General features: G+C 44.9%; 1 protein-coding gene across 1 annotated transcript in view; it reads right to left on the reverse strand.

Moving 5' to 3' along the window:
• The window catches only part of SPECC1L (sperm antigen with calponin homology and coiled-coil domains 1 like), a 62923-nt gene extending 52774 nt beyond the window's left edge, over positions 1-10149 (reverse strand). The window contains exon 1 of the mRNA XM_058816693.1: positions 10024-10149. The gene's annotated coding sequence lies outside the window, so the exon portion shown is untranslated. The remainder of the gene's footprint in view (positions 1-10023) is intronic.
• Positions 10150-11564: the final 1415 nt, after the last annotated feature.

Consider the following 11564-nt stretch of genomic DNA (forward strand, 5'->3'; position numbering starts at 1 on the left):
ATGATGCACGCAGGCAGCCAACATGCAATGCTCTCAGCATTACACTTCACAGCCCTGAGCAGGGCAGGGAGGGGATGATTCCTCACTGTGATTATTTTAATCTCATCCTTTATTTAATCTGCTTGTTTATGCTAATATTGTTGTCACAAAAGTAAAGAGTAGTAGTTACAGGAGTACAGAATATAGTTTCCTGTGCCTGGAAGACAATAGAGGGTTGAGCAACAAAAGTATTTTTGAGAGGCATCAAGCAACACTACCTACTAAAAATAGTGAATTATTAAGAAAATTATAAATTATCTTAGAATTATCTTTTAAGAGAAAATAAAAGAAGAAAGCAATCCCTCAAATGTGAGGCTACTGAGCACTTTTGGAAAATCAAATACCCAAGTTACAGAAGAAATTGCTCACATCTAAGAGCAACAGAGTCAGTACACTTTCATTCTGTATTTGTGCAAATTCTTTGGTTTTGATATATTCAGGCTGACAACTTTGCCCAAATAATTAGGGAATGACGTTTTCAGGTCACTTATACAGTCCCAAAAGGCAGAAAAGCAAAGAGATTATAAAATACAACCTCATCAACCCCCTGTAAAACACAGACATAGAACTTTCCCAAGTCTCTGCAGACAAGACAGCACAGACACCATTTCATATCTGGAATATGAAATAAGTTATCTAGAAAGAGACATAGGTCTCCATATCTATAATTTCAGCCTGCAAGCTGTACAAGCACTCTACAACAATGTCTCTTGCTCAATAATTCCAAAAACATGATATATAAGCCACTGGATTCCAGCAGCCCAGAGCAAATAGTGCATTTCTTTCATTGCTTAAGATCAAGACATCAGTTTTAGTGACTTGCAAGTTTGCTGATGCTAGTGGGTAATTTAAGATACCAAGGATAACAGAGAGTCCATGGAATCACAAAAACCCTTATGAGACTAAGTGGACAATAAAAACAGCAAACAAAATTAAATAGAGGTAAACACAAACACATCTATCTCTCAGAGGAAAGCAACCTCAGCTTCAAATATAAATGTGCTCTCAGTGTATCATTACTGCTCAGCAAAACTCCAGCATTCTGATTCACAGCTTCATTAAACCATCAGTGCAGTGTGTGAAATAGGAAAAGGAAAAAAGCAAAGCAGTTCCAAAAATTATTAAAGAAAGGAATAGAGAATGGACCATAAAACACAAATATCACACTCAACAAATCAATTTTTCGCCCATCTACCCACCCTTTATTGCTATGTGCAGTTCTTCTCAACCTCAAAAAAAAAATTCTTACAGATCTTAAAATGATCAAGCAAGAGGCAAAAATAAGATCAAAGGTATATAATAGCTCCCATGAGATATCTCACAGGGATCATGACAAAAGCCTATCAAATCTGGAATGGCATCAAGAAGACGGACTGGGAGTGGCTGTTAAACATCTCTTCCAGTAAAAAACTATAACTACTAACCAGCAAATTAATTTAGAGCCAGATTATACATTAAAAAAAAAAAAAGTGAGCTGTATGTTTAATGTATGTTGTGTGAGGAGATGGGGAGACTAGCCATGCACAAGGCACAGAAATTTCCTAATGGCTGTTCAACATCTGAGCACAAAGGGCTCAGAAACCCCTCTGAGCCAAAACTAATTACAAGCTGGGAGAGCAGTCAGGGTAGGAGGGAAGATTTTGGGTTTGGGTTTTTTCCTGAGGCATCTGCCCCCAGCTGCAGGTGGGCTGGAGCTCCAGGTGGGCTGATCCCTGTGCCAGCGTGGGCAGGGCCTGCTCCCTTCCTGTGCTGAGGGGAAAACGCACAACTGGGAGGAAAATACACAACTGGGAGGAAAATACACAACGGGGAGGAAAACGCACAACTGTGGGGAAAAATTCACAACTGTGGGGAAAACACAACAGGGAGGAAAACGCACAACTGGGTGGAAAACGCACAACTGTGCACTGCACTGCAATACAGATGGAGCACGCAGGGCTGCAGGGAGTCTTTTAGAGAGAAAAGACTTTTCTACTACTTTCTGTCTTAAAAATTCTGAACACCCTTTACCAGTTTTCCATTACAAGTTGTGGAATTAAAAAAATAGGAATTCTGCATTTAAGTTATGCTATCCATCCACTGTTTTTAAGCTGCGTTTGCTATTGCTACTTCTCTTTCAAACAGAAGGGAGGAAGGACAAGAGCTTTGGGCAAGAATTGGCTGTTGCACACCTCAATTTCTCTACTCCTTCTTTGGAGAAAACTTCAGAGCTGTAGCTGCTGCAAGCAATGTGGAACCGTTGCAATACTTAACATTCCAGACAAGTGACAGGAACATTTACAGAACTCCTGAACTCACAAACTGTGCTCTAAAGGCCTTTCCATAACAAAATTAAATTATGTAGCCTTGTTTTCAAGCTCCTATTTCAAACAACTGCTATTTCCAACCACTGCCAAGGGAAGAAAAAACAACTGTTCATCAGCTAGCATGGAGAAACTGTTCTACAGGGAAGGGCAACACTGCCCACGACTTGGTATCAGCAAGAGATTCTACACTGATGGCAGCTTCAGAAGACTTTTTTAATTAAAAAACTTTGAGAAACAGAATAACAGACCAGGTAAATCCATATCTAACTGGTATCCATCATTAAAATGATTACAAGACATTCTATGTCAGCCCATTAACTACAGCTGCTCACAGTGCAGATCAAAACACCAGCCACATCTCTATAAAGCAGGGTTTGTTTCCCTGGTGTTGAAAATACAGGTAATTTAGTTACACTGCCATTTTTCACTCCTTTTGGTAAATTTCACAGTTTCATCCCAATGTTAAGCCAAAGACTAAGAGAGGCAGCACATACCTATTTCCTGGGTAGTAATTGCACTTCTATGTCAGATTTTACGTGCTTGAGCAAGCAGCAGACATGTCAACCTTCCCTGTAAAACCCTTGGGTTAGTTTTCTGATAAAACAGAGCTAACTCCTACAGTGACACTTGCTTTCCAGGAAAATAAAAAAATTAACACACAAATTTTCCCAGCCAGAGGACTGGCCAGCTTTAAGCATAAACCCCAGTAATCTAAAAAGTGATACTTGATCAGTTAACTCCATTAATTGGAAGTGCTCTTACCTGTTATTCCAAGCAGGGTCTAAAGCAAGTGTTACTCCAAAAATCAACAACCTTCCAGTTCCAAAGGTGTATTTAGTGTCCTATAACCTTAAGCATATACTGTATTGCTCACACAACAACCAAAGTCCACTGGTAGAATGCTTGCAGTGTTAATTGCTGTGATTCCTCCAGCCATGAGTCCTACTGACAAACTCATACATGGAAATTCCCCTGGCACTGCCTGGCAGCACTTTCAAAACCAGCCCTGGCAATTTTAAAACCGGGGGAGTTGGTAGAACAGCACAACAAAAGGTGCAGGACCAACACTACAGCTTCCTTCCCTTTCAAACTCACTGGCTCAGCACACAACATTTCACTGCCATCTTCTCTCTGTCTCTGCCCTGAGCAGGGGACCAGTGGTGACCTCCTCCCTCCCTTTGGTGCACTGTAAATGTTGTCAGCTGAACTCAGATAGCAGCAGCTGCAGCAAAGGTTTCTGCTGCACCAAGTTCCCAGGGAGGAGCAAGGCAGGCAGCAGGCTGTGCCCAGCACAGGAGGGGGACAGAGAAGGGACATGCAAAATGCCATTTCAGAGGCAGACCAGTGGCTCCCAGCACACTGTGTGACAGGTAAAACCTGTAAGAGAAGTGATAACTTTGACTGGGTCTCATGCTCATCCAGAACACTCCACCAGATCTTCAGTTCACGCAAAATCCAAACACTCCCAGTCCTGACAGCAGGATGGTTATGGTGACAGATCTGTTCTTACCAGCAGTTGATTAATTCTCAGCTTGAAGACTTTCTATTGCCTGGACATCTGGAGCTGGGAGGTGACTGAGTGCTCACCATGTCCACTTCACCCCCAACCTGGTCTGACAACATTCTTGAAGGCATTGCAACAAGAAAATCCCAGAGGACAGAGAAGCAATAAAGAGATGCATGACCTGAGGAGCTTCCCAGGCCCCAGGTGCTCACAGCTCTGGGATTCCCAAGCCCAGGAGGACCATCCTGGTCTCAGATGCACAAAGCAAATGGCCTGAATGGGAATGGCTCCTGCACAAGTCAATCTTGCTAAGGCTGGGGGAGGGAAGTGCCTGCTGAGGATTGCTTAAGTTAGTCATGAAAATAACTTAATTGTACCTTGCCACCTAAAGAGGCAGTCCCACCCCTTGCTCAGTCCTCTCCCTTCTCTCCACTCTAGAGATCACAGCTCATTTTTGATGAGTTGGTCTTTCAGACAGATCAGGACTGATGTGACTCACCTTGTAATTGCTAGATACTATGCAAAGGAAGCAGCGGGACTGGGAACAAGAAGGAAGTCTCATCCTTTCAGAGATGGTGTAGCCCCAAATTTGTTTTAATTCAGTTTCAGGCTATTGGCCTCTCAGCAACAGCCCTGCTTTAAATGAACCTCCTAATGTCCCCTACCAAGCCACCAACACTTTCCAAGCCAGGGCACAGATGAACTGTGTTATTTTTATGCTATCACCACGTCACTAAACAGGCACTGAGGGGTCTGAAGCCTGGCTGGCTACAGATTTCAATCCTGTGCAGTGGCCCACATCTTTCCTCACCTCCAAGACCTGTCAACAGCACACTCATTACACAGTTTAAAGGCTTCAGGCTTGGCAGACAGAGCCACATGCAAATCCTTCCTAAACACTCTGGTGTCACTAAGGGAAGCTCAAGGACACAAATTTGAGTCATATGGAAGAAAAGTCCTTGTGACAGCATGGAGAGGTTCCCATCTACTGGTAATTTTTTATTTCCCCAGGGAAAAAGGGTAAGACTAATTCTCTTCCAAATTTTATTCCGAGCCTTCTGGAAAAGGGGGAATCACCAAGGCAGTTTATGGAGCTGCCGTTCCCTGGGACAGTTTGGTTCAATGCAGGAGCAATGCAGGATTCTACATGGGACAAAGCCTGGGAAAGCACCAAAATCCCAGTACAGCATCCCTAGCTGATGTAGCTGCTGATATCCTCATGGAATGCAAAGTGCACTTTCCACTCTGAAACACTTTTAAGGTATTTCTTTGAAAAGCTCCTGGATCTCCAGGTTTCCTGGCAAACCTTTGATGCATGACCGAAGACCTCAGAATAATTTTTCCTCCAGCAAAATGCAGTCTTCCTATTAAAAAAGGCTATACTGAAGTATTTTCCTTTAAATATCCTCTATATTACAACGCTAATGTCCATAACTGATAGACTTAATTTTCTTCTGTAGATAGACACTACTTATTTCTTACAGGTGTGTACATCAGAAAGATTTTGAGAAAACTGTCAATAAGTTTTTCTAATAAGAATTTGTATGATTTTACATTTTTAACACAGTAAATGTAGTTCTGAATATGAAACAAAGTGGACTGAAATTTCATCTGCACACTTGAATCTATACCCTTTAAAATGTCTTTACTATTTTTCCTGAGTTTTCACAAACAGAATTTGCATTGTTTACAGCAATATCTATCCCAGCAAACTATCAAAACCTTTGGAGAACAGCATGATGGCACCTTTAAACTTTTCCAAAGTCCCAGGCACACCCATGCTGCAGGCTGAGGAAACTTTCTCCTGTAGTTTTGTATAAAACTAGAAAGAAGAGCAACAGTAATGGGGGAAAAGTTTATGTCACAAAATTTTCATATTAACATGACATTTCTTTATGACCTCAGCATAGTTCAATCCAATGATATTGCCACATTCAAGGACACATCTCATATTTACAAATCCTAAATCAAGAATAATTTGATGACAAAACAACTGTGTGTGTTTAAGAAGTTCATCATTTCCAAAAGAGACATTAATTGTCCATCTCATGTAAGCAGGTGCAGATACAAAGTAGCTTTGCATGATTCTGTCACTGAAAGGAAAGGTTCTGGTTTTTTTGTCACAGAAAGGAATAAAAACAAAACTAAAACTTCAAGTGTACACAGTTACTCAGATTTGTGGAAGGAATCATGCCTATAAAAGTAGCTTTGGTTTTCCTTTTCTCTTCCAGAATAGCCTATATTCCTTCAGGGACTTGAAGGAAATATTTGCCATTAACCATTTAAAGTGCTGGTCACTTGTTAGGGAAGAGCAAATTGAAACATGCAAGACCATTGTCTGAAAAGACACTGCACGGCAGATGCTACTTTAAATGCACACCCATTATCAACCCTCAATAAAAGAAATTTTTTGTTTTGCTAAATAAAAGAAAAATTTAGCTCAGTATAATCCAGCGACTCAGGAAAAAGAGAAAAAAAATTAAAAATCCTACAGTTAAACAGAGAAAGTCAAACTTTAGCAGACCATTTTTATAAACTTGCCCACGTCACTTAAGACTTGTCCATACAAAACCAATATTCTAGCAGAGAAATACATTGAATTATTTCAATGCTGGAACACTCTCCAGCACCAACCCTCCCACAGCAAAGAAATTCTGCAGCCGAAGCTTCACGAAGGCTCCATCTGCCAAAACCACTGTGTGCTTTTAATTGAGAACATCCACAGAAATGCACTGAGAAGAACACACAAAGTTTCAGGGAGCAGTAAGAATGGCAGCACCCTGGCCATGCCTCCCACCCACCTCCCCAAAGGCAGATCCCACAGAAAACCTTTACTCACTGCAGGTGCCTGTGCAGAGCATGAGCCCCACACTGGCCAAATGACCAAAGCCAAGGAAATGCTTTCAGCATCCAAAATACACAAATACTTCCAGGCTGATGTCATCAAATGCATCACTCAGTACTTCAACTCTACCTTAACTCTTTTTTACTATTATTTAAATACTACATGTTAGGTGCTCAGTTCATTTTCCTGAATAAAACTGCATATCTAACAGTTAGTTGCAGACAGTCATTACCTTGGCTCCGTTCTGGCACACAGTGATGGAAAATAAAATTCATGCAAGATTTAGCTCTCAAAAATGTCAAACTAAGTTTTGAAGCAAGTAAAAACTTGTTATTTACTCTTCTGAAATTTTGCTTTAGTGGCTTTATAAACATTTAATATGCATTAAGCGACTTGTTCTAAATATTTTTTTTTGTATTGAAACCTTGTGGATTGACACCCTCCATAAAGTCTCCTTTCACCTAACTTCAGAATTTATCCCTGTATTATTCTTCCCTGCAATTTGGGAAGCTACTAGCTTTGCCACTGATTTACAACACAGTATCAGTTCTTTGCAAAACTGAAGCACCCTGAGAAGATGAAGATCAAAAGTCTGTATGTTTGATGAAGATCAAAAGTTGTAGTGCCTTGTAGGTGTAGGACAGTAAAGTCTTCTTTCCCAAAGAAAATCATGCACATATGTGTGAAAACTCTACTAATGAATTATTTATGTTTAAAGATAGAATCCTGTGATTATTTCCAGGCTGCACTAGTGCTAAGTGCTCCAAATGGTGCCTTCTCTGATCATTTCAGCTGGAATAAGCTCAAAATAAACAAGTAATGGGCTCCTTGTAGCTAGTCATGTAAGGCTACCATTGTGTGCATAAATCAGCTTCCAACACTGCTCTTTCTCCCTTTTTCAGTAGAAAGACCAAAAATAAGACTAAATGGGGTGATTTTTAAGGCAGGAAGTACAAGCCTCACATTTCTTATGCTGTTTTCCCAATGAGCAATACTGATTCAGTCCCATTAATAGCATTACACACTGCTAGGACTGGATCCTTGTTGGCAATACAGGCTCCAACACCACAAGGTCCAAAAGGAGCTTCTGAATTAACATTAGTGAAAAATCTCCTCAGGAGTTTCCATAGCCTCCACCTACTGAGAATCTATTTTCCTCCTTCATACCAACAGTAAAGCAAAAATGGCACAAATCTGACTGCAAAATGTTACTTTTAAGTACATAGCTATCAATACATAAAATGTTGATTGCATATCAGATTTATTTTGTACAAGTAAATCTTTGCAGCATAAAAATATCCATCCCAACATAAAAATATCCATCCCAACGTGTGCTAAAGGCAGAAACTTCTAAAGCTCAGGAAGTTTTAGCCCTGGCAATTGCCACCTTTAAATGATGTCCAGGTATAGCTCAGGAAAATTCCAGCTGGCCCAAGCAAGCCATGCCAGTGCCCATGCTGACAATGCCGTGGCCAAACACCTACCAGACCTCAGCCTAATGCCCAAGTTTGATTTGCTGTGTCCATACACATTCTGCATTGATGAAAATCTTAGCTCTGGGTTCATCCTGATGCAGAAAATACCTTTGGGAGACACCTGGAAGGCCACAGAGATCACACCAGCCTAAAGCACAAAGAGAAATGAAAAATACCACAGAGCTGCAAATCACAATAGAAGGTAACAGTCCATGACACCTGGAAATCCCCACACTGAGGTTTTCCCACTGTGATGTTCCACTATTATCAGACTTTAATACAACAAACCCTCAAACAATCAGAGAGAGAAGACAGATCTTTACTGATGATCACACTAAAACACATGTCAGCAATTAGCTTGAGCAGATAAAGTAACTGGGAAAATGTGGGCTGCATTATCTAATTAGATGGCCCTTTATTTGACAGGAATAGGAAAATATGTTAAAAATATCTGAGAGGTTTTATTCCCAATTATGTATCATATTCAAAAAATAAAAAAAAAAGAGATGTATCTTCAGCCATACAAAAACATCTGAGAAATCAAGGGGTTTTTTTCCTTACTTCATGTAGTTTACCAGCCTGGAATCTGGTTTTTCCATTAGCTGAAAGTGAAGTGGCAGTGTTACAAGAAACATGAGACTACTCCCGTCTCAGTTTCCCAGTTTTAATCTCAGACTATTTACAATGACCTTCTCTTTTCATTTTGTTAGCAACTACCTAACAACACTCAACCAGGCTGGAGACAGAGAAGAAACTGCTTCTCTTCTTCTGAGCTACTACAGCCCTACATTGTGATCCAGTGTTAAAAGCAGCCAGGGGCTTTAGTTTGCCTATCTTTCAGCAGCCAAAGTCCACACCATTAATGAAGCAGGAAGCAGCTCCAGAAGGTTTATGTTTGCTCTTGGGGTGAGCAGAGCTTGCACAGACTATGCCCTTCAACAGAGCCCACGGCTCCTTGGAGCTTTTTTCACCCAGCAGAGCCACTTACATGACACATTTTCTGCTACAAGAGAACTCTGTTCTCCAGATCCCAGCACAGACAGACAGATCACAGATGGTGTTGTGGAGAGGAGGGTGCAGTTTGCGGAGCATCAGCACAGCACTGCATTGTTTTTCTCTCTAAAGACACAGCGTACAGAACCCTCAGAGCAGGCTGGTGACCGGATTTGGCCCTGCTATAGGAACCTGCCTACCTACATCCCGAGTTATACCAGGTCATGACAGACTTGGAAGTGAGGCACAGGATGGCAGACAGCAGGCACAAAACTGGAACTTAGAGGCTCCTTCAGCCCTAAAAAGGCAGAAAAGCCGCGCTCCAGAGAAGCATGACACCAGAAAACAGACAAAGATGCTCCCGAACACACCAAACCCAGCCGGAACGCTGCTGAACGCGGGCACTCCGCGTTCCTCCTCAGGGAGCTGCACACGCACCCACCATCCCTCTCCCAGCCCGCAGCGTGAAGCGAACGATTCCCCCAGGGATGCGGACGCGGGCCAGGCTGCGCCTCCCCGCCAGCCGGCACCGGCGGCCGCTCCGCCGCTCCCCGCCAGCCCCGCGGGTCCCCGCACCGCGGCTGACAGCGCCAGGCCGGCCGGAGGGTGCCGCGGGCAGCCCCTGGGGCGCGGGGGACCCGAGCGGGCGCGGGGCGGTGTCACCGCCGCGGGTGACAGCGCGGCCCCTCGGGGGAGGCGGTGAGGAGGGGCCGCGCCCGGGGCTTCCCGCGGCCGCGAGGCGCTGCGGCCGGGGCGCGGGACACAGGCCCTGCCGGAGCCTGCGCGGCCGCGGGCGACCCCCCGGCGGGCGGGCGGGCGGGGGTCGGGGCCGGGCTGTGCCCGCCGGCGCTCGGCGCTTACCGGGGCAGCCGCCGCCTCCTTCCCGCTGTTCCGCAGCCCCGGCTCCGGGGGCGCCGCGCGGGCCGGGCCGGCGGGAGCGGGGGGGGCGCGGAGGGGCGCGCGCACGGCAGGGACCCCTCCGCCCGCCTCCGCCCCGCCCCCTGGCGGCACCGCGCACGCGCCCCCCGCCAGCCCGGGGGCCGTGAGGGGAAAGGGCGGGGCCGCCCCGCGCACGCGCCGCCCGTGAGCGCGCCCCGCCCTCAGGGCGGCCCCGCTCCGCACCTGAGCCTCGGAACCGCGGGGTAGCGGCTTCAGGTAGGGAGGAAAAGCTCTCAGGTGGCAGAGCCCAGCCTGTGTCCCAACACATCGGGTCATCTAGAACGTGGCCGTGAAGTGAGCGCCACGTTCAGTCCGTCCTCAAACACCTCCCGGCACGGTGACTCCATCACCCCCCAGAGCAGCCCGTTCCGATGTGTGATTAACCCTTCTGTGGAGAAATTACTCCTCGCTTCCAACCTGAACCTCCCCTGGCGCAGCCTGAGGCCGGTTCCTCTCATCCTGTCCCTCGTTGCCGGGAGCAGATCCCGACACCTCACGGCCTCATCTCCTGTCAGGGAGCTGTGAGGGACAGAGGGTCCCCCCTGAGCTTCCTTTTCTTCAGGTTGAGCCCCCCCAGCTCCCTCATCACACTTGTGCTCCACACCCTTCCCCAGCTCCGTTGCTGAAGGGTGGGAGGGCAGCAATGGCCCCAGCCCAGTACCCACATCTGGGACTGGTGAAAAAATAAATTATTTTGTGGGTTTTTTTGGGGCGAGGGAATAAGCATGCATATTTAAGCTCCAGCACCAAGTGTGCACGGTGCAGGAAACGTGTGAGTGAGGGAGCTGTGGGTCTTGTAAACCTTACTGTCCAGATCTGTAATTTTAGCTTTTCATTCGAGTGAGAAGTAGATGTTCAAATGTGTGTCGTGCCTTAAATGGGCTAGAGTTTTCTTCACTGTTCAGCACAAACCCAAAATATAGCCCGTACTAGCCACCTTGAAGAAAATTAACTCTACCCCAGCCAAAACCAGCACATTGTGGTAGGAAATAGCTCTCCCTTCTTAGGTGACAAGAACTCCTGCACACAAGCTTTTAGAGTCTGAGCTCCCTTCAAACGCACTAAACTGAGCTCAGCTGTGTCGCCTATCATGTGCAGGATGTTTGACTTGTCACGAACAGCCAGCAACTGAAGTTAATAACCCCAAATTGCAGCGTGGGTTCTTTGGTGGGAGGTAGAGCAGAGTTTGTGTTTACAGACACTGCCTGGGAAATGCTATGAACACAGTAATGAAGACAATGTGCTGATTTGACACATCCCTGTAAAAGTTTCCCTCTATTTAGGCTAAAGCTTTCCCAACTCAGCTGTTTTAGCAAAAGAAACATTTCAGTGTAAGACTGAGTTGCGTGTTCTCCCTTGAGGTACATTCCTTCCTAGAATTCACAGGAATACAGAATTTGTACGTTGCAGACTGGTAGGTCAAGTATGATTTACAGTCCCCTATCTTTGGTGAAGTTAAATTT

This window comes from Ammospiza caudacuta, chromosome 18, assembly GCF_027887145.1.
Source record: "Ammospiza caudacuta isolate bAmmCau1 chromosome 18, bAmmCau1.pri, whole genome shotgun sequence".
In the NCBI taxonomy this organism is placed as follows: Eukaryota; Metazoa; Chordata; class Aves; order Passeriformes; family Passerellidae; genus Ammospiza; species Ammospiza caudacuta.